The sequence below is a fragment of the Meles meles genome, chromosome 8, assembly GCF_922984935.1.
Source record: "Meles meles chromosome 8, mMelMel3.1 paternal haplotype, whole genome shotgun sequence".
Taxonomy (NCBI): domain Eukaryota; kingdom Metazoa; phylum Chordata; class Mammalia; order Carnivora; family Mustelidae; genus Meles; species Meles meles.
The window spans coordinates 62,615,796-62,637,423 of NC_060073.1; the positions used below are offsets into that span (position 1 = coordinate 62,615,796).

The following is a 21,628-nucleotide window of genomic DNA, read 5'->3' on the forward strand; positions in this document are numbered from 1 at the left end:
TACAACGGAAGTGTTTTATGTTACTTTCCTCTTGGCCACACGGAATTTTTTTAAAAAGATTTTATATATTTATTTGACAGATATCACAAGTAGGCAGAGAGGCAGGCAGAGACAGAGAGAGGGGCAAGCAGGCTCCCCGCTGAGCAGAGACCCAGATGCAGAGCTCAATCCCAGGACCCTGGGATCATGACCTGAGCCAAAGGCAGAGGCTTCAACTCACTGAGCCACCCAGGCGCCCCAGCCACACGGAATATTAAAAAGGTGTATATTCAAGGTTCAATATATAATGAATTGGATACATTTTATTGTTTCATCAATAAAATAATGTTATTGCTTTCTTGAGTGATGTTGGCAGTGTTTTACTGTGAGGGCATGGCAGCAAAGAATATGGCTATTTCTAGGACAGTTTGGCGCTCTGATGGGTGTGGGGGCAGCCCTCGTCACTGAACCCTCCTTGTTTGGCCCCATCTGTGAAACATCACCGCAGTGAAAAAGGCAAAGGGCACCTTAGGATCGTTACAAAAGGAGTTTGGATCCGAAAGCGTTCCCTCATCTGCTCTAGAGTGTGTATTGTGTATTGGGCCCTGGTCCAAGCCTTTTATTCCTTTTTTTAAAATTGTAGTAAAATATACATAAAATAAAATTTGTGTTTCACTGTCAGTGTCCAGTTCAGTGGCATGAGGTCCATTCACAGTGTTGTGCAACGATCACCATCAACCGTCTCCAGAACTTTCTTTGTCTTACCAAACTGAAAGTCAGTACCCATTAAACAACGATACCCCATTCCCTCAACCCCCAGTCCCTACCAACCACCATTCTCTGTTCTGTCTTTATGAATTTGACTACTTTAGTTACCTCATATTAGTGGAGTCATACAGACTTATTCACTTAGCATGATGGCGTCAAGGCTTATCTGTGTTGTAGCATGGATCAGAGTGTCTTCCCTTTTGAGGGCTGAATAATATTCCACTGTATGTATTTTCTCCATTCATCTGTTGCTTCCACCTTTTGGCTGCTGGGTGTAACGCTATGAACATGGGAATAAAAGTATCCTTCAACCAGCCAACACCCCAGGAAAGGTGATATTAACTGTGGCTTCCTGTAATGACTCAATTCAATGAAACTTTGCTAGGCACCCAGACCACGCCAGACCTGAAGCTGGCACAGGAACATGCAGAATGGAACCAGGCCCCATCTTCCACCCCGTAGGAGTGTCCGGTTTAGTGGGGGTAAACAGACATACCACATCATAGTAATAACTATACCAAAGAAAATTTCATGAACTCAAAATGCCTCCTATTGCTTCCCACAGAGTTTTCTTCTGATTCAGTTTCTATAATAGAATAATTTCAGCCCAAAGGGGAATTCAGTGGAAGGTTATTGGGGAGTCCCCAAGCTTGAAGGGCAGAGGTGCCATCAGGCCTCAGGATGAGGCAAAAACAGGGCCATCAAACAGGTCCTAAATTAATATTATGGTCCACCCCCCCTCCAAAGAGAAACTGAGTTTTCTATCTCTGTCCTAGTTCCAAAATTCTTGGAAAGAAGGCATGTGGCCTAGATTGATTATGCCATTTCTCATCATGGAGGTTGAGAGCAAAGGACTGTGGTATCTTTGTCTGCAAATGTGGATGGAGGAGCAGAGGCAAATCTCGGAAACAAGGCACTTGGCAGACCCTCTGCCCAGTTGGTCCCATACTGACCAGGACACAAACGGGTCTTTTTTTCAGTCACAATGAAGTTTGTTGATCATATTCTGAACTTTTCTTTTACTAAACAATTCTATATGCATAGCATTGATCAGATTCACACGCTGTGACTTCTAGTGTGGCGTTTTGTGACAGGACTTCTCTTACCTTGGGGGCCTCGGTCAGCTATTGCTACGATAAAGCCGCATAACAGAAAACTAAATCTCTGAGTGGCTTATAAGCAATGTTCCTCTGTCCTGCTCACAGTCTGCAGGTGGGCTGGGATGGCAGGGAAGGCTTCCGGCTGTCTTTCACGCTAGGTCTGCCCCACGTGCCTCTCGTTCTGGGATCGCTGGCTCCCCAGAGCACGCTTTCCTCAAGGTGGATGACAGAAACTCCCAGAGTACAAGTGAAAACACGTGATGCCTCTTAAGGCCTGGGCTCAGAACAGTCGCCCTGTCCCTTCTGGCCCCATTCCACTGGCCAAAGCAAGTCACATGACCAAGCCAATGTCAGCAGAGCAAGGAAGTACCTCTACTCTCTGTGAACCATGGCAACGGTAGAAGGAAGAATGGAGAACAAACAACATAGTTTACTCTGCTTGGTCTCTGTTTCTTCAACTGTAAACACCAAAGTTTGCGAATGGTCCATCAGTCTTACAGGTGCTGTTGTCCCTGGCCAAGAGGCCCCGGGCTTCCTTCCACTCCATGCTGCGGGCTTTCTTGAACGGAGATCTGAGTGGCCAGCTTCCACGACCTGACTGAGGTCTGCTGTCTGAAGGAATCTAGGAGAAGCTCCGGTCAGCAGCTGGCACACTTTCCATAGGAGAAAACCGAGACTTGGTGAGGGGAAGTGCTTTGCCCAAACCCAGCTGGGAACCCAACATGGAAACCCAGGTAGTTCTGATCCCCCATCAGGGCAGCTTTATCTCACTGCTCCCTCAGAATCTCCGGGAGGCTTAGAGGAGAGCTGAGCAGAGAGTGGCCAATTAGGACTCAGGCAGGGATCAGGGGTCTCCTCCTCACAGGAGTCTTTCATGGGTAAGCTCTCCTGTGGGTTGCCACAGGCTTCCTCTGGGGGTTCCCTCTGTCCCCTCATTTATCACTTGTCTCTGTGACTGTCAGCATCTGTGTCTGCCACACCCTGCCCCTAGCCCCCAGCACGGGACCTGGTACATCTTGGGACTCTGAACAATAATCATTGTCACCCCCATTCTAGTGCCCTCTTTGGGAGCCCAGCCCCCTTGGGCAGGGAGAACAACTCCTTCACATAGTCACATCTCCTTGCTTTTCTTCATCCTTTAAATACGTCCACATTGAGTGACTATTTTGTGCTTAGCATTGTTTGAATGCTGGGGGTACAGCAGGGAAAGAGCTCTGCCTTCATGAAATTTACTTTTGAGTGGAAGAAGGTAGATAATAAGCAAGAAAAAAAAAAGAATGGGATATGTGCTATGGAGAAAAGAAAGAACACCACAGATATAGGAGAACATGAAAGGTGAACAGGGGATTTACCATTTTAAATGGAGTGGTCAGGAAAGGTGGCATTTGAGTAAAAAAACCCAAAGCTGACCACAGGTGCAAAGGCGCTGAGGTGGGGCACAGCTAGTCTGTTCAAGCCAGGAGGCCAGTGTGGCTTGAAGGAAGGAGGTGATGGAGGGGGTGGTGTGGGGCAGGGAGGGAAAACGTAGATCCATGAGGTCACGGAGATCAGAGCACAGAGGGCCTAGAGCCCACGGTAAGAATTTAAGTCTCCATCCAGTTGAAGTGGGAAGGCACTGCAGAGTTCAAAGCAGGAGGCCGTCAGTGTTTTTGCCTCATGAGTGAAACACACCCAGGTGGGTAGTAGGGTTGAAGCAGATGTGACAGTCAAAGGACAGGTGGCTGAGGGGAGGGCCCCAGCAGGGAGTGGAAGAGGGAGTCACATTCTGGGATGTCCGATCAGAATTCGGATCCGGATGTCTCTGAGATGTCTCAGATGTCTCTGAGAAATCCAAGTGGAGATGGTGGGCACACAATTGGAGATACACGTCTGGAGTCTGGGAGAGGTCCAGAAACATGGCAGTTGGGGCAAAGAAAAGGTATTTAAAACCTCGAGGTGGGATAAGACCAACAAGGAAATGATGGCTGCTGGAGAGAAGGTTAGGCACCAGCCCCAGCCTCCCATGTCAGGGGAAGAGGAGGAACGGACAACAGAGATGGAGAGGTGGCGCACCTTGGAGAAGAGGAGGAGGGAACCATAGGGTGTGTGGAGTCCTGGGACTTAAGAGAGGAATGGCTCCTGACGAGGGACAGGCAGCAGCATCGAACTAGTCACTTACTGGGTCCACAGTACAGAGCAACCTTGGAAGGACCTTTGTGGACAGGAGAAACGCTGGTTAGGGCAGGCGTAAGAAAGGAGGCTGGTACTGAAGACAGAGGTCCTCATCGTTCCTCCGAAGGGTTCTGCTGTGGGAGAAAGGGAAGACTGGGGGAAGGAGGGAAACAGAGAGGGCCTTTGTGAGCTAGAACTAAAATGTGTGCACGCCCAAGGGAAGGATCTAGAGGACAGAAGAGCTAAAGGGGTGGGAGAGAGCAGAATGTCCATTTTCTTTCCTTCTCTCAGGAGGCAAGACCATAGGGGGGAGCTGGGGGGGAAAGGGGTCTTGGAGATGGGAGGGCAGAAGCTGTTGCCTGGGAGGGCAGGCCCTGGTATTCGTGCATGGAAATTTGCAGGGTCCTGGGATCAGCGGACATGCACTAAGCAACAGGCAGCTTTGGAGGGCCCCCAGCCCAGGCGCCTGCCCGGGGGCACCAGCTCTTCCAGCCCCGGTCTGCGGGCCAGGCAACAAGGCGTGGACGCACGTGCAGCTCGGGGAATAAATGACACGCTGCCGATCAGGGTCCAGGAGAAGGAATGTGCCCAGCACACCTCGAGCTTCCAAGACTGGACTGACATCTTTAGGCAAAACTCCCCTGCCTCCATTTCCAAACTGCTTATGTGGGGAGTGGGGCACTCAGCAGCCTCTCTTTGGGGAGGCCTTACATGCCACCACCCCTACTGTACCCATAAATACTACAGAGAGTATCCCTGTTGTGTCGCTAGGAAGAAGACCCCCATCTCCGGGGCAAGAGCCAGTGTGGGGCTTCCCTGACTGGTTTCACTGTCCTTGTATTTTGGGATCTTTTTTTTTGGCAGATGCTGCTTTTCCTAGATGACTTAACATCTGTTAGCTTGCTTCTAAAATAAAACTGGACAAATGTGACTCCGCGGTGTTCTCCCCCTCCATGGTGGCCATCAGTAAAGGCCTGGCTCTTAGGGAACCCCTGCCCGCTGCCTTTCTGCCCCGATCTCAGGCCACGTGGATGGACCTTGGTGTCCTGCCTGGCATTGGTCAAGCCCTTTCCCCTTACTGGACCATCTCCCGCCTCCAGCTTCTGGCCTGGCTATGAGGGCTCCTTGCCCCCCACCAGAACCCCACTGCTGAGCTCCTAGGAGGCTGGCCTTCAGATGTGGGGGGGCACAGGTTGAGCCTTGTGGTACCTGGGATGTCCCTGACTCTTACACCCCAGCTGGTCCCAGCTCTGCTCTCCTCCTTCCGAGTCCCACCGAGGCACCCAAGAGGCTCTGTGCTAGTTCGGGAGCTGGAGCCCTAAGCTTTCTCAGGCTGCAGAGGAGGAGCTCACATTTGCTGAACCCTTCTGATGTAAGTCAGGCCCTGTACCAGGTGCATGCGGCCAGCCCTTCTGCCCAAAATCTGTACCCTCCTTCTTCCATAAGAATAGCACTCCTGGGGCACCTGGATGGCTCAGTTGGTTAAGCGTCAGCCTTTAGCTCAAGTCATGATCTCAGGTCCTGGGATCGAGCCCCACATCAGGCTCTCTGCTTAGCAGGGAGCCTGCTTCCCCGTCCCCCTCCCTCTCTGCCTGCCCCTCTGCCAACTTGTGATCTCTCTCTGTCAAATAAATAAAATCTTAAAAAAAAAAAAAATTAGCACTCCTGATTTTACCGGCCCCTTGGAATAAAAGTACATCTCATAGACTCTCTTGCCTTGACCTTGGAACTCAAGTTAGGACCAGTGGAATGTAAGTGGAATTGCTGTGCACAACTTGTGGGAAGTACCCTTAAAGGAAGTGGAATGTGCCCTTCTTTGGTCCTTCTCTCCTCTGCTGCCTGGAACATGGATGTGATGCCTGGGGCTCTAGCTGCCATCTTAGTCTTTGAAGACAAGGGCCATACCCTAGTGTTGGAGGAGACATGAGCTAGAAGGAGCCTGAATGCCCAAGGACTTAATGAAGCAGAGCCTCCCCCCCCCACCCCGGAACCATCTATTCTAGACTTCATCTGAGAGAGAAATGAACTCTTGTTTAAGTCAGAACAATTCTGAGGACCTGTTGTTCTCAGTTGAACCTGATCTTGCAATGATGCCTGCCTTTTGCCAGGTTATCTCATTTACATCCTCCCAAGAGCCCCACCAAGCGGATGTTACCCACCTCATTGGAGAGAAAAGGAAAGGAGGCTCAGGGGTGTCATTTAGGCAAGTGGCCTAAGACCCTTGACCAGGGTAAGGCTGAAGTGGGTGTCAGCCCCCAATGCTCTGACAGCTGGTCCTGCTCTCTCCACCAGCCCCTGGGGCCAGAGCCAGGCCGACCGACCTGCATGTGCTGACACCTGGTCTTCCCAGGAGTGTTTCCTCCAGGGCCCACAAGCATCTAATGAGCAGAAACATCTAAAGTTGCAGGTGACAACTTCTTCCTGGACAGTTCTAGTCCTAGAAGCCCCATACCCCTCAGTCACGGGCAAACCCGGACAGGTGGTCACCCAGAACTGCGGCCCAGCCAACCCCCATCGCGGCACTGTGACACCAAGACCCTGTGCCATTACAAGCTGTCCATTTCCAGGGATATGTTTTCTCCCTCCCAGGATCCCTGACTTGACCATGCACTGGCCTCAGAAGTCAGCAGCTCCCATGCCCATCTTGACCCTTCTGTATCCACTGATTTCTCTGCATGTCCTGCGACCCCCAAGAAAGCACAGAGTCCTGGTGTGGCGGGCTCTGAGGCCATCAGGCTGACCTAAGGGGGCCCAGCCATCCCTGCCCCCATCCCGGTGCCTATCAAGCATGACTGAGCCCCAACTCAGTATAGCACAAAGGGCCCCGAACCCAGGAGGACTTGTGTCTACTCCCAGCTCTCCTGCCTTCAAGTCGTGTAACATCGGCCAGTGACTTCCCCTTCTGAGCCTCAGTTTCCTCCTCTGTAAAACAGTGATAATAGTACCTACTACATAAGACTCGAACAGGATTAAGGTGATAATTCACCATGAAGCTTGGCACAGGGCCTGGCATGCAATTAACCCTCAGTGGAGGTTGTCATCATTGCTGTTCTTGCATAACTACTCCTTGGTCTCCGGCAGCCTCTGTGCTGGATAACAGGGACCCAGAGACAAACCAGAAGCCATCCAGGGATATTCTTCAAGAAACTCACAATCTGATGGGGAAAGATGACACCAGACATTTCAAAAGTACAGGAACTAGAACAGTTCTTACAGGAGGAGAGAACAAGGTAGGGTGAAAGCCCCAGGGAGGAGGAGCGTCTCAGTGTGCTCCATGGGGCAATCAGGGAGGTCATCCTGGAGGAGGCAGAGCTTGACTGGAGGCTTGCGGAGGAGCAAGTTTTTGCCAGGCAAACCCAGGTGATGGAGGAGCCTCTGGCAACTAAGTCGGGGGTTCTCTTATCACCTGATAGGCTGGGGTGGGAATGCGGCTCATACTATGGCTGGTGTCTCGCCGAGGGCTCCAGCTGAGGACAAGAGGTCCCCAGCACCCAGAGTCCTAAATGGAGTGCCAGCCCATCCTGCAGGAGCAGCAGAGGGAGGGCTCCCAGACCAGTCCTGCCAGCCTCAAGCCATCACCCAGCCGTGGTGGGTGTTTAAGAGACAGCGTGGCTGTTTAAGAGACAATTGTCTTTCTGCTCTGCTTCCCTTCCCTCCTTGAAGCCAAATGAGGGGTCTTCCAGAGCACTGTTTAGAGAGCTTGACCTAGTTGCCTCGAGTCTGGGAGACACTGGGACCAAAAGGGCTCTCACATGCGCCGTCTAACAGGAAGGGGCTGTGTGCGACGGCAGAGTGGAGAGAGCCACAGCCGCGCTGGGAATTGCTCACAGCCTGGGTAGACCAGGCAAAGGACGCCTGATTTTCCAGGGGACCAGATGAGGGCCTGCCCACCTAAGCTGGTGTCCTGCTGCCTGAGGACCACTTTGGGGGTGGTGAGATCCTGACAAAGTGGGGACAGCTGGAAACCAACAGGGAAGTGCCAAATCGGTGGAGGCCCTACTTTATCAGGGGAAATCTAAGTGAGAGGGCCCCAGAGGAGGAGTTTTCCTGAAAAATCTCCAGGAGAATCCCATGAGTTAAGATCAACTTGAGACATCCACCATGGCCAGAGGGTTCCCAGGCCAGGTTACAACATGTCAGGCAAGGAGGGCCTCTTCTGCCCTGTCTCCCACCTGCACTCCACTCTGGAGGGACCATGGGTAGCTAGAAATGGTCATGGAAGGAGAGCAGCATTCTCTCCAGGTTTCCAATCTCTGAGGCAAGCCTAGCTTGAAGGAAAGGTCTCATTCAAGACTTGAAAGATTTTGGAGTCTTAATATTACTTTGAAAAAGTAAACGTGTGCAGGACACCTGGGTGTCTCAGTCAGCTGGGCGCCAGACTCTTGATTTGGGCTCAGATCACAGTCTTGGGGTTGTGGGATCGAGCCCTGTGACAGGCTCTGCATGGGTTCTGGAGCCTGCTTAAGATTTTCTCTCTCCTTCTCCCTCCCAGTACACAGGACAATGCCAGGCACAAAGGAGGTGCTCGATAAGTCACTTTGGAGCCTCTCTACCTGTTCTTCTTGCCGTCCCAGGCAGCAACTCCTGCTATGCTGGAGATGAAACTCAGCCTTCCAGTCAAGGCTGCAGCAGGGCTCTGCCCACAGTGCTCCCACCTGGAGGCCTGGGTCAGAGGCAGGATTCCTTCCCTGAACATGGGAAACGAGACCACAAAGTGCCCAGCTCAGTGCTCTTAATGGCAGGTGGCTGGTATAATGAAGACAGTGGTTAGAAGACACCCCAAGAAAAGTTTTGAGCAGGAGGGTGGCATGGCAAACATTTGGAGGAGTTCACTGAGTGGAACCAGGAAGAGAAGGGGTAAGGATGGGGACAGCTAGACAATGAGGAGACACATAGTACACTCTGGGGAGAGGAGATGAGGGTTTGACCCATCCGGCCAGGGAGCAAAGGGGGATGTGGGAGACAGGGTGTCTGGGAAAACTTAGAGGTATGGCTCAGCGGCTGGAGGGCAGACCCCTCCTGTCTTTGAGCTCTTGGTTCTGAATATTCCGGATAAGGCTTTGCAAGGGTCCTTACTATGACTCAATACTTGTGCAAAATGAAAATGCAGGGCTCCATGTCCAAAAATTATTAAGAATTGGAAGATGGATGGGGCGCCTGGTTGGCTCAGTGGGTTAAGGCCTCTGCTTTCCGCTTGGGTCGTGATCCCAGGGTCCTGGAATCAAGCCCCGAGTAGGGCTCTCTGTTCTGTAGGGAGCCTGCTTCCTCCTCTCTCCTCTGCCTGCCTCTCTGCCTACTTGTGATCTCTGTCTGTCAAATAAATAAATAACATTTTAAGAAAAACAAAAACCTACAGATTTAGAGGGGGGAGAAACAAAGGAAAGGCAGTTAAAGGTGAATTTCAGATGAACAACAATGTTTCCGTATAAATGTATCTGGTGTGGGGCACCTGGGTGGCTCAGTCGTTAAGCATCTGCCTACAGCTCAGATCATGATCCCAGAGTCCTGGAATCGAGCCCCACATCGGGCTCCCTGCTCATCGGGGAGTCTGCTTCTCCCTCTCCCTCTGCCATTCCCCTTGTTTGTGTTTCCTCTCTCGCTGTGTCTCTCTCTGTCAAATGAACAAATAAAATCTTTAAAATAATAATTTAAAAAAAGGTAAATGTGTCTGGTGCAATCGTGGCAATAAAAATCTTTCATGGTTTATTTGAGATTCACCTTTAAGCAGGAGTCCCGTGTTTTAGCTGGCAGCCCCACCAGGTAGGTCCCCTTGTCTCCTCCACCGCCTGGGGCTCCTGGGAGGTGACTTGTCAAACTAGCTTTCATCAGAAGCCCCTGGAGGGCTGGTTAAAATAGATTTCTAGGCCCCACCCCTAGGGTTTCTGATTCATAGGTCTGGGGTGGAGTCCAAGAATTTTCATTTCTTCCCCCCCTCCTCTTTTTTAAAAGTATGCTTTATGCCCCACATTGGGTTTGAACTCAAGACCCTGATATTAAGAGTCGCATGCTCCACGGACTGAGCCATTCAGGTGCCCCAGAATTTTCATTTCTAACAAGTTCCAAGGTGATGCTGGTGCTGTGGTCCTGAGGCCACATTCTTTTTTTTTTTTTTTTTAAGGTTTTATTTATTTATTAGAGAGACAGAGAGCAAGAGCAGCAGGGGGAGGGGCAGAGGCAGAGGAAGAAGCAGACTTCCCGCTGAGCTGGGAGCCCCACGCGGGGCTAGCCGCTGGGCTGTATCCCAGGATCCCAGGATCCCAAGATCATCCCGAGATGATGACGTGAGCCGAAGGCAGACGCCCAACAGACTGAACCACCCAGGCGCCCCCTGGCGGCACATTTCGAAAACCGCTGTTCTAGGAGCCAGTCCATTACCTTAGTGAGGCTCATAAATAGGACACAGAAGAGCACAGTGATTGAAAATGGCCACCAGAGGGCAGAAGTGCCCACTAGTCAGGCCTCAGGCCTCCCGCTCTCTGGAGGCTGAGCTTTTTATACCTTTGTTGTTCAGGGCCCTTGCTAGGACAAAAACAGAGGTCAGATTCAGTGCCTACCTTTGAGGAGCTTAGGGTCTGGAGAAGGAGACAGAATTGGTGCTGAGATGGTGGGAAGCACGGAGTGGAATGGGGAGGCTATGGGAGCCCAGAGGAAGCTGGGGGTAGTCAGGGCAGGCTTCCTGGAGGAGCTTGTCTCCTGAACCATGAGTAGAAGTCACCCAGGTGGGGAGAAGAGGAGGAAGGGCATCTGGGCTTAGGAACCCACAAATGGAAGGGCACACAGGCTGGAAGGTATTTGGTGTGCTCAGCGGATAGTGCAGGAGCAGGGAAGAGAATTTGTGGGTGAATGCCTAGTGAGTCTGGCAGCTACTTAGCTGGTTTCAGGGAGCTTCTGGAGGGTTTTAACTAGGTATGCTAGCATCACCCCCTGACACGGTGTGGAGCAGGGGTTAGAGGTAGGGAGACTGGTGAGGAAGCTGGTGCAATGGTCCAGGGAAGAGGTGATCAGATGAAGCAAGGATAGCAACAGTCCCTCATTCATTCACTCATTCATTCATTCATTCATTCCATATATTTATGGAACAACTTCTCTGAGCCAAGCCCTGGGCTGGGTGCTGGGCCTTGGTGTGTTCAAGACAGTGTCTGGCCTTCACAGAGCTTCAGTTCTAACAGGAAAGACCACCATCCAACAGCCAGTGGCCCAGGCAGCTATGGTCCCTGTGGGACAGTATGAGGGATGCTAAGGAAACCAACTGTACAGGCAGAGCTAGGGAGTGGGAGGTGTATCCCAGGAGAGCCCCTGACCTAGAGATCACAGATGCCTCATTCAGCCAGACCCCGGCGCCATCCCTGCCACAGTCCAGAGCTAACAGTGTGGGCATTGAAGGCCGCTGCCTCTGCTAGAGGCCTAGCCTTTCCTGACCCCTCCTCCCTTAGCCACACAACCCTGGCCTTCAGCAGGGAAGAAAAAGCAGGATTATGTGCAAGTACCAGGGGCTGGGCCTACTCCTTGATCAGAATCAGTGTGGCCTCCAGCTCTAGGTGGCTGCCCAAGTGGGCCCCTTCTTCAAACACCCAGAGCTCTCATTCTAAGCATGTGAACGGCTGGCCAGCAAGAAGTCGGGGGATGGAGGAGATGACCGGAAGTGCCAAGGGACTCCTCTATAGGGGTTGTCCTGGATGCTTAGGGTTCCTGGAGCACAACACACGTATCTGCAGAGGTGGGACTGACCTCCTGGATCAAGCTGACTAGAATCAAGCTAATTGGAACAAGACTTTCTAGAAGTGTGGCCTTCTCGCTATTCTGAGAACATGCCTAGCCTTGAAGCCTTTGCACACACAGTTTCCTCTGCTTGGAGGGCTTGCTGTCCTCTCCTCAAAGGCCTTCACAGGGTTGGCCTCTGTGGTAGGCAGAACAATGGTCCCCCAAAGTTGTCTGGGTCCTAATTTTGGATATGTTCATTTACATGGTAAGGGTGATTCAATTACGGATCTTAGATAGGGAGATTACCCTGGTGGGCCAACACAACCACATGGGTCCTTGTGGGAGGGAGGTAGGGACAGGGGTTCAAGTCAGAGAAAGAGGTGTGATAACACAACAGGAGGCAGAGAGAGGGGGAGATAGGATGCTGCTGCGCTGTTGCCTTTGCAGAGGGAGAAAGGAGAATGGAGGGACAGAGGGACAGAGGGTCTGAGGCATGGGGGGGAGGGGAGAGGGTCCCAAGCATGCCTGTGGGAGCAGAGTGGCATTCAACACAGAACTTGGCCACGTACTTTCCCATTTACAGGGCAACTTTTTTTTCCTTTTGTCCCTCAGAACAACCTGGAAGAGGGGCTGTTGAAATGAACCCTTGTTCTCATTTCCCAGATAGGGCACTAAGGCTCTGGACAGTGACTGGAAGGCAGGGAAACCTCCAGGTGCCTCTCTTGCAAGGACTCTGTGGCTCACCAGCCTCCCCCCACCCCCCAGTCTTGCCAGAACTCCTCACAGGCTAGTTCTGCTGGCCAGGCCGGCTTCTGACCACTGCCCTGTGGCTCCCTCTACCCCAGCTGCCCTTCCTCAACTTCTAGTTAGGGTGGGACTGGGGGAGGCCAGGAGGCACTCACCCGGCTGCTGCGAATTCAAGGTGTCAGAGGAGCAGCTGGGTGGCTCAGTTGTTGAACTTCTGCCTTCAGCTCAGGTCATGATTCCCGGGGTCCAGGGAATCATCAAGCCTCGCATCGCGCTCCCCCTGCTTGTATGCCAAATAAATAAAGAAAATCTTTCAATAAATAAATAAATAAAAATAAAAGGAGCATCAAAAACCTCAGTAATCAAGATAAATAACATTTGCAATATTTTTAATAACAGTTTTTGTAAAAAAAAAAAAAAAATCAAAGTTAATGCAAAAAAGCCCTCTTTGGGCTCAGGCTCCAATACAGCGGGACACAGGACTGTTCTACTGTTCTTGCCCAGGACGGGCTACATGATGTGTGGGGCCCCTTCCTCAAAAATTATTTGGAATTTCAAGATGGCAACAGAAGAACAGTGTGCGGCCCCTGGAGACTACACAGGGTGTACACCCATGAAGTTGGCTTGGTTCTGGCTTTATTTAAAATTTTGATATTTTGGTCATCATGGATTTTTGTGTGTTGTGTTGATTTTGATTTTTGAGACTATTACTTACCTTGATTACTGTGGGTTTAGGTGTTGCCCTCAGTTGTGCACCTGAGGTGAGCACCTGGTCTTCCTCACCCTCCCAAGCCTTCTGAGCTTGCTGTGAGTGCCTTTTCAACCCCAGGCAGTCTCCTCCAGGAAGTCTTCCTTGCCCTTCATTCCTGCATGGGGCTAGGTACATTTGGGTTCTAATACCTTCTCCCTGTTCCCCTCTGTCATACCTCTGAGCATCCCACGTGAGGCTCATTGCTTAAGGACAAAAAGTGTCCAAGATTTGGGCAGTTCTGAGTTCTGGTCATCAGTGATGCCAGCCAGCCTCAGCCTCCTGATGCCCTCAGGTATGACTCAAGTTGTTAGAGCTGAGAGAACTCCAGACCCCAAGCAGGGAAACCTGGCTTCAAATCCAGGCTCTATCATTCTTGGGCTGTTTGAGGCTCAGTTTCCCCATCTGTAAAGTGGGAATTAAAAAGGCCTACCTCACAGCAAGGTTATGGGACTTAACAGAGAAGGCACACAGTGGGCATCATAAATGCCATTTCCTTTTCCTCTGCGCCTGGTGTGGGGACTTGGACTAGGCAGCTCTGCTCCTGGTGACCCCCCCTTCCCGCTCCAGCCCCCAATCTCCAAATCCTTTTCCATAACTGTCTGTGTTATGTGTTTAGTTACCCAACTAAAGCGGTGGTGAAACAGGCTCAGAGGAATGAGGATTTGCCCGAAGTCACATACAGAGTCAGAGGCTGAGCACAGATGGAAACCCAAGACCCATGCTCAGTCTGGGCTCCGCAAGTGCCCAGCTCCTCCCCTCCTCCTCCTCCCCCTCCTCTCCCTTCTTCCTGCCCCTCCTCCCTATCTGGCCTCAGGAATGCTGAGCTGGAGAGGGACGGCAGAGCGGGGCGCCTCGTTCGCGGCCCCTCCCCCAGCCCGCGCCCCCACGCACTCGCACCCAGCTGAGGGCTCTGGGTGCTTCCATGAAAGGCGTGTTTCCCTCGTGAGTCAGAGCAGACGCACAACAGCCAGCCTTGGAGCCTGGCTGGGCTGCCGTCCCAGAGCTCTGGCCTCTCCCCCCGCCCCCCTAAGAGCCGGTCCCCCCTCCCTGCTGGAACCTCTGGGCCGCGGCCTACACAGCTGCATCCCCTCAGCGGGGCCGGCAACCGTAGGCCCACGTTGCATCAGCGCGGCGTGTCTCTGCGCCGGCTCCCGCCAGCCAGCCAATGGGATCGGGCCGAGTGTACAGATCCCGGCTCGGACGCACCCCACCCGCCATGGAATGGGGCAGCCTGGTCCTCCCTCGGCATTCCCAGCGAGGGAGGAGGGGACCAGGGCACGATTTCTCCACTGCATCCTGCAAGGCTTTCTTCCCACTACCTCCCTCCCCGACACCGGTCCCCTTTCAGGGCAGCCCGGCCAGCTCCACTCTGATCCTCCTTCCTGACGGTGGCAGGGGAGCCCCCTCTGCCTGGAGTGGCCCTGTTTCTCCCCGGGCTCAGTTCTTCTCTCGCTCTGGACCAGCCCTCACCCACACCTCCCATCCCGTGATGTCTGTCCTCTCCAGCCTGGCCCTCTCTCTTGAGCGCCAGAATGATGGATGCTACAGCCTCCCAGATTCTCCAAGCTACATACAACACCTTTCCTCCAGGGTCAGTCTCAGGAAGGGGACCAAGGGCCACCCATTTCCCCAGGCTACAGGTCCCAGAGCCCTCCTTCCTCCTGCTCCTGGCCCCTCCATGCTTAGTCTGCCACCAGGACCTCTCCTGTTCTATGATTCCTACCTGGGTGCATGCATTAGCACCTCGCTTGGGACTGTTGTGACATTCTCCTCCTGGCCTCTGTCACTCTCCACACAGCAGGCAGAGAACTACTTTAAAAACACCTCTTTCTCTCTCTCAAATAAATGAATAAATAAAATCTTAAAAAGAAAAAAAAAAAAGGGTGGGAGTGCCTGGGTGGCTCAGTTTATTAAGCACCTGACTTTTGGTTTTGGCTCAGGTCACAATCCCAGGGTCCTGAGATTGAGCCCCCGCATTGGCTCCTGGCTCAAAGAGTCTGTTTGTTCCTCTGCTCCTCCCTGCTCCCCCTACCTCTAAAATAAATAAATAAAATCTTCAAAAACACCAACGTGACCTTCTCTGTTCCCTGCTAAATTGTCTTCAGGAGGAAGCTCCAAATTCCCCGCCTCCAAGATCCTGGGATACCCCTGGCTGGCCATCATCTTCTGCAGCTTTACCCACACATACTCTCGACCCCTCACATAGTGACCTTTGTCAGGCCCTTCTCTGCCTGCCTTGGCGGCTTCCCATGAAGTACTGTTGGGATCTAGCTCATTTTAGCCTGAGGCCTAAAGCCAGCAGGCTTGGAGTGGTGGGGGTGGAAAATGCCAGGCTTAGCCAGAAGAGCTCCAGCCCCAGCCTCCCATCCTCCCATCCTCCCCAGAGCTGCAGTGAGGGGCCCTGAGCCCACTGGCCATTGGCCTGCACTTCCCCATCCCCCATTGAGATGTGGCCTTCGGGTCAGGCTTGACCTCCCACTGGATGTTTCTTCCCTATTCACTTAACTGATTTTTAGAAACTGACTATAGAAATGATATATGTTATTGAAAATTTTCAGAGAAGCAGAGAGAAGAAAATAGAAATAATGTATATTTCCATCTCCAAAGATAAACTGTATTAAACCATTTAAGAGTATTTCCTTCTGGTCTTTTTCTATGAGTTTTATACACATTTCTTTATATTTTTTATTAACACACGTTCATTGAAAAAAAAATAAAACAACTTCAGGGATGCCTGCCTGGCTCAGTCAGTAGAGCATGGAATTCTTGGTCTCAGGGTTGTAAGTTTGAGCCCCATGTTGGATATGGACATTACTTTAAAAAATAAAATTTTTTAAAATGAAAAAATAAGTAAATTAAGACAACGTTGAACGGCAGAAATGTTTTAAAAATTAAGTGGAAATAATCTAATACCAAGAGTGGACTTCTCGGGGTAATGTGAACATACTCCCACACGTCTGCCCCTCTGCATAGAGAGTTTTCATAAACATGCTCTTTTATAAGCTGCTCTATTTCTTTAATCCACCAAATCCTTTGTGCTGTCTTTCTCTGCTTGAGGATTCAAACAGTTTTCCCCATTATGATGGCTGCCAAGAGTCTGTCCCATACTGACACTGTCTCCAATTTTTGGCCCTTACACACAGAAGCTGTAATGAGCATCTTTGTACACGTTCCTAGGCTCATATTTCAAAAATAATTTCCCTAGGCTAAATTCCAAAAAGCTGATTTTTTTCCCCAAAAGAACACAAATAATTTAAAAATGTGTGAATACGTAATGCATTTGTATACAGCTGATCCTTGAACAACACTGGGGCTAAGGGTGCTGAACCCCTTCACAGTCAAAAATTCCACATATAACTTTGGACTCCCTCAAAACTTAACTACTAATAGCTTATTGTTGATCAGAAGCCTTCCTGATAACATAAAGTCAGTTAACACATATTTTGGATGTTATATGTATTTATACTGTATTCTTACTATAAAGTAAGCTAGAGAAAAGAAAATGTTTTTAAGACAATCATAAGAAAGAGAAATTCATTTACCGTATTGTACAGTATTTATAAAAAAAATCTGCATATAAGCAGACTCACGCAGTTCAAACCAGAGCTATTCTGGGTCAGCTCTGGGTCAATCCAAACATACTTGTCACCCCTCCCTTTCTCCCTTCCCCTGAAGGGAAGAATGTTACAAGCTTCTCACCCCCCTGCAGGGGATGCTGTGTTGGGGTCTGAAGGACATCAGTGTAACTTACACATTCTCCTTCACTTCCCTCTTCCATGTCAGGATCAGGACATAAAGAACTTCCTACTTACTGTTTTTCCCAGCTTCTGGGCATTCCCATTTCCTACCAATAGAGGTATTTTCCCAATTTTTGCTATTACAAGCAATATTGCAGGAAATTATTCAGTAACATGTCTTGAAAGCTCCTGGTGCAAAGTGCCTTCTAGAAAGGCTGTGCCCATTTCTTCTCCTTGCAGAACCCTTCTTCCTGTTTGAAATGAAATCTCTCAGATTCTTCTAGATCCTGCTCATACCCCCATGTTACACATGAGGAAACTGAGGCACAGGGAGGTGCAGTGACTTTCCAAGGTCACTCAACGAGTAGTGGCATCCAGATCTCCTGACTCCCAGGCTGGGTTCTTCCCCCTTGGCCAGGCTGCCGTCCTCTGCCTGTGCTTCCCCAGGGCAGTGTCGCCATGACACTCACAGCTATTTGGGATCCTCATGTGTATGTGTGTGAGTGAACCAACGGGACAGCGCTCAGAGGACAGAGCAGGAGTGGCCAGGTAGGACTGGACTAGGCGATGAAGAGGAGAGCAGAGTGGGAACTCATCCAGAGTTCTCAAAGTGCTCTCCAATTCTTTGTTTCATCTGTGCTGCTCATTATCTTTGAGATGATCATTCATAGTTTAAGGAGGATTGGGGCGGGGTGGTTCTAGATCATGGGCATGAGGCTAAAATGTAGCAGACCTCCAAGCCGGGACTTCTTGGACTCATAACACTGGGGAGGCTGCCCTGGGCTGAACCAGATTAGACCTGGGTAGAGCGGGGGCGGGGGGGGGGGTTGCTGGTCAGGACTCAGGGGTCCCTTTTCTGAGTGTCAGAGATAGATGGTGAGACAGGGAGAGCAGCCCTGTGTCTGAGCTGATCATCACTATTATGACAGCTGTGGATATCACCTAGGGGGGAGGGAAAAGAGCTGGGTGCTGGGTGACAGGGTAGAAGAGGGGGAGAAGGGGAAGGGAAAGGCCAGAGTGTATTTAACAAGCATCTACTACCATACCAGCCCTCTTGGCCTGGCCTTGCAGGCAGCTGGAGCCATTTCCATGGGGCTGCCAGAGGAGGCCTAGGAGGAGGAGGCTGGGTGCAGGAAGAGAGCTACCAATCCGCCCAAAATAGAATGTACTCCCCCAATCCCTAAAGCTGAGTTTTTTGTTTTTTTTTTTTAAGATTTTATTTATTTATTTGACAGACAGAGATCACAAGCAGGCAGAGAGGCAGGCAGAGAGAGAGAGGAAGGGAAGCAGGCTCCCTGCAGGGCTCGATCCCAGGACCCTGGGATTATGACCTGAGCCGAAGACAGAGGCTTTAACCCACTGAGCCACCCAAGTACCCCTAAAGCTGAGTTTTTTTAAAGAGCATTTTCCCTTGCTCTGATCCTTAGAAGGCAGACCATCTCTGCCCTGGGACCCCAAGGACCTGCACTTGCAAACTGGCATGCCTGATGCACAGGGAGGAGGGGAAGAAGGGGCTTGGACTTTCTCCAGGGACTGCGGGAAGCCACCGGAGAGCTGGTGGAGAGGGAGCCCAGGCTGGGGTCAGGAGCCCTGTCCCTATGCTCTGTACCTAGCTCATTCCATTTCCCAGTGGGAACTGTGTCTTAGCCTCGTAGTGTTTGGGGCACCCCACTCATGGTAGATGCTCAAGAAAGGCCTGCAGATTTTTTTTAAAAAGATTTTTATTTCTTTATTTGAGAGAGAGTGAGCAAAAGAGAGAGACCACTCAAGGGGGTCAGGGAGCAGTGGGGAAGAGAAGGAGAAGCAGACTCCCTGATCATCAGGGAGCCAATGTGGAGCTTGATCCCTTAACCCTGATATCCTGACCTGAGCCGAAGGCAGATGCTTAACTGACTGAGCCACCCAGGTGGCCCCGACCTGCAGGTTCTGAGGTGAAGGCAGGGTGAACGTCTACAGGGAGTGGGGAGTGGGGTGGCAAGGAGTCCCAGCCTCTCATTTTACAAATGGAAACTCAGAGAGGGCAGTGACTTCCTGGGTGCTTCACAGCTAATAAAGGGTAAAGAGATGAGAGTGGGACCCCTGACTTCCTGGCTGTGCCCTTTCCCCCGTGCCTTCCTGTCCATGCGGGCACATGGGCTCCCACGAGGCAAGCATGCTCCGCGCGGTGCATTTGTGTTGCTAGAGAATACTCAGCCACGTGTGTAGGTGGACTGCACGAAGGGGCCACAGCGGGTGGACAGACACATGTGCATCTGCGGTGTCACATGTCTGTGGGCGTGTCTTCTGCGTGTCGCGTCAGGCGTGTGGGTGAAGGCACTGCATGGCCCCTGTGACTTCCCTCCGCAGCAAAGGACTGCAGAGGGGTGGGGTGAGGTGGGCGGGCTCTGGGAGGAGGAGGGGAGAGACCCCATGCCCGCCCACCCCCAGCCCCACTTGGGCCCCCCCACCCTCCTACGTGGCAGTTTATGGGACAGCCCTTTTGGTGGGAAGGCCCCACACGCCACGGAGAGCATCAGAGATCGCAGAAATTGTGTTTCCCTGACTCGTGCTTTGGGCTGAGAGCAAATTCTTGGCTTCTGGGCAGCATCTCAAAGAACTGCCTGAGGAAGAGGGCCCACCGAGGTCTGGTTAGCAGAGCCTTTCTTGGCCCGTTTTAACCCATGTAAAAAGAAGAAAGGGATTACACTTCTTTCCAATTAGCGTCCTATAATTAAAAGTGAGATACTGTTTAGGTGCCCAGCATGGCCAGCCAGAGCAAAGTAACCCATAAATGCCATTTCTTTCCCTACCTTCCCCTGGACAAACTGACCTAGTTCAAATCCTCGGGCTGAATGCAGCTCACTCTATGCCCTTAAACATGCCACTGGGCCTCCCTGAGGCTCAGTTTCCTCGGGTTTAAAATGGCGACGTTCTGGGGTGTCCGGTGCGTTAGTGGGTTAAACATCCAACCCTTGATCTCAGCTCAGGTCTTGATCTCAGGGTCGGGAGTTCAAACCCCACACTGGGCTCCATGCGGGGTGTGGAGCTTACTTAAAAATATAATGGTGACATTCTTACTTAGTCCTAAAATATTAAATAGGGGTATGCTGAGCACTTAAATGATATGTTAGTTTTCGCTCTAGGGTTCTACAGGGCAAGGACTGCATCAGTCTAACCGCTGGAGCCAGAGAAAGCTGTTTCTGTAATCCCTGGCCGAATGGGGCCTGCCCTTTGGGCTGGATCAATGAGAAGGTGGTTTGGGGGTAAGAGAGCTGGGGGTCCCGCGCCTGGACTCTGGCCCAGCTCTACCTCGGACCTGCCATGTGACCTTGGGCAACTTTCTACCCCTCTCAGGGATGGGATAAGGGTGGAGGGCAGGAAGAGCTCCTTCAGGGAGCCAAGGCACTGGAGGGAAATTCAGATCTGAAATGCTGGAGAGTCTCACTGTAATTCAGCCTTTCCTCCCTCCAAAAAGAGTGCTTTTTCCAGAATGTGCAGCCTGGGAGTGTGGGGGAAGGGCCACAGCCGGGCCTGGGCTGGGCTCAGAGCTAAGAATAATGTGGCAAAGGCTCTCAACATTTTTTTGCTGATCTTGGAAATTTAAAGGAGCCGTGGTCTTTCTTCAGGGAGGCGGTGCTTGGAGCCCCACAGACTCAGGCAGCAACTTCCCACCACTAGCTCTCTGACCATGCTTACCAAGTTCCTCTTCTGGGCCTGCGCTGTGCTGGGTACTGGGGCCTCCTAGTGAGAAGAAGGCCTGGGTCTCCAGTGACACTCAGTGACACTGTAGGGTGATGATACAGAAACAATGCCATAGCGAAGGCTTCTGGCCCAGTCTGAGCTACAGTAGCCGTCTACTTCAGACCTAGCCTTCTCCTTAGGCCTCAGCTTCTCTCTCTGTAAACGGAGGGCATTTGTCCTTTCTAATCTGACCTTAGGATTCTGGGTTTATCCAGCAGCAGGAGCCTCTGTTGACCCTTCCCCTTCAGGGCCAGCACTGAGAATCAGAGCATTCAGCTCACCCTGGAAGTGTTGGTGAGGCCTCAGAGAGTTAAGAAATGGAAGAGTGTGGAGGAAAGGAAGTCTCTTGGGATTTTGACATCTGGACCCACTGGAAACCAAGACCTTTCCTTTATTCCACCAGTTTTGTGGACTCTTAGTTCAGGGGCTGATCACCCTGTGAGCACCAAGCTGGGCATGGGGATGGGGTAGAGGGCAGAGTATGGCCTGTGACCCAGGGGGCTTCCTTGGATAACAAGGACTTACCCTTAGAAGTGTTCCACAGGGGTGCCTGGGTGGCTCAGTGGGTTAAGGCCTCTGCCTTCTTTTGGCTTGGGTCATGATCCCGGGGTCCTGGGATTGAGCTCCACATCGGGGTCTCTGCTTGGTGGGGAGCCTGTTTCCTCCTCTCTCTCTGCCTGCCACGCTCCACCTACTTGTGATCTCTGCCTATCAAATAAATAAATAAAATCTTAAAAAAAAAAAAAAAAGCGTTCCACAGTTGAGGCAAGAAGAGGCTCTAGAAACCAGGACAGCCACTCCAAGGAGATGGACACCACACCGAGGAGGAACAATTTTGTTAGTGATCCGACCTATCCTAAGAAAGAATACTGGGCTGCCTCTGTGGGGCTTGAACTCCCTGTTCTAGGAGAGGCTGTGCACTTGCCTTTGGGATACTGCAGAGAGGCTCCTGCCAGGGGCCACATACAGGAACC

The 21,628-nt window shown here is 51.4% G+C and overlaps 1 long non-coding RNA gene across 1 annotated transcript; it reads right to left on the bottom strand.

Moving 5' to 3' along the window:
- Positions 1 to 131: 131 nt before the first annotated feature.
- On the bottom strand, positions 132 to 21,213 carry LOC123949165. Its single transcript, XR_006820030.1, has 3 exons — positions 21,180 to 21,213; positions 12,602 to 12,729; positions 132 to 2,500 (listed from the first exon to the last, which is right to left on the bottom strand). It is a non-coding gene; the product is annotated as an uncharacterized LOC123949165 (long non-coding RNA).
- Positions 21,214 to 21,628: the final 415 nt, after the last annotated feature.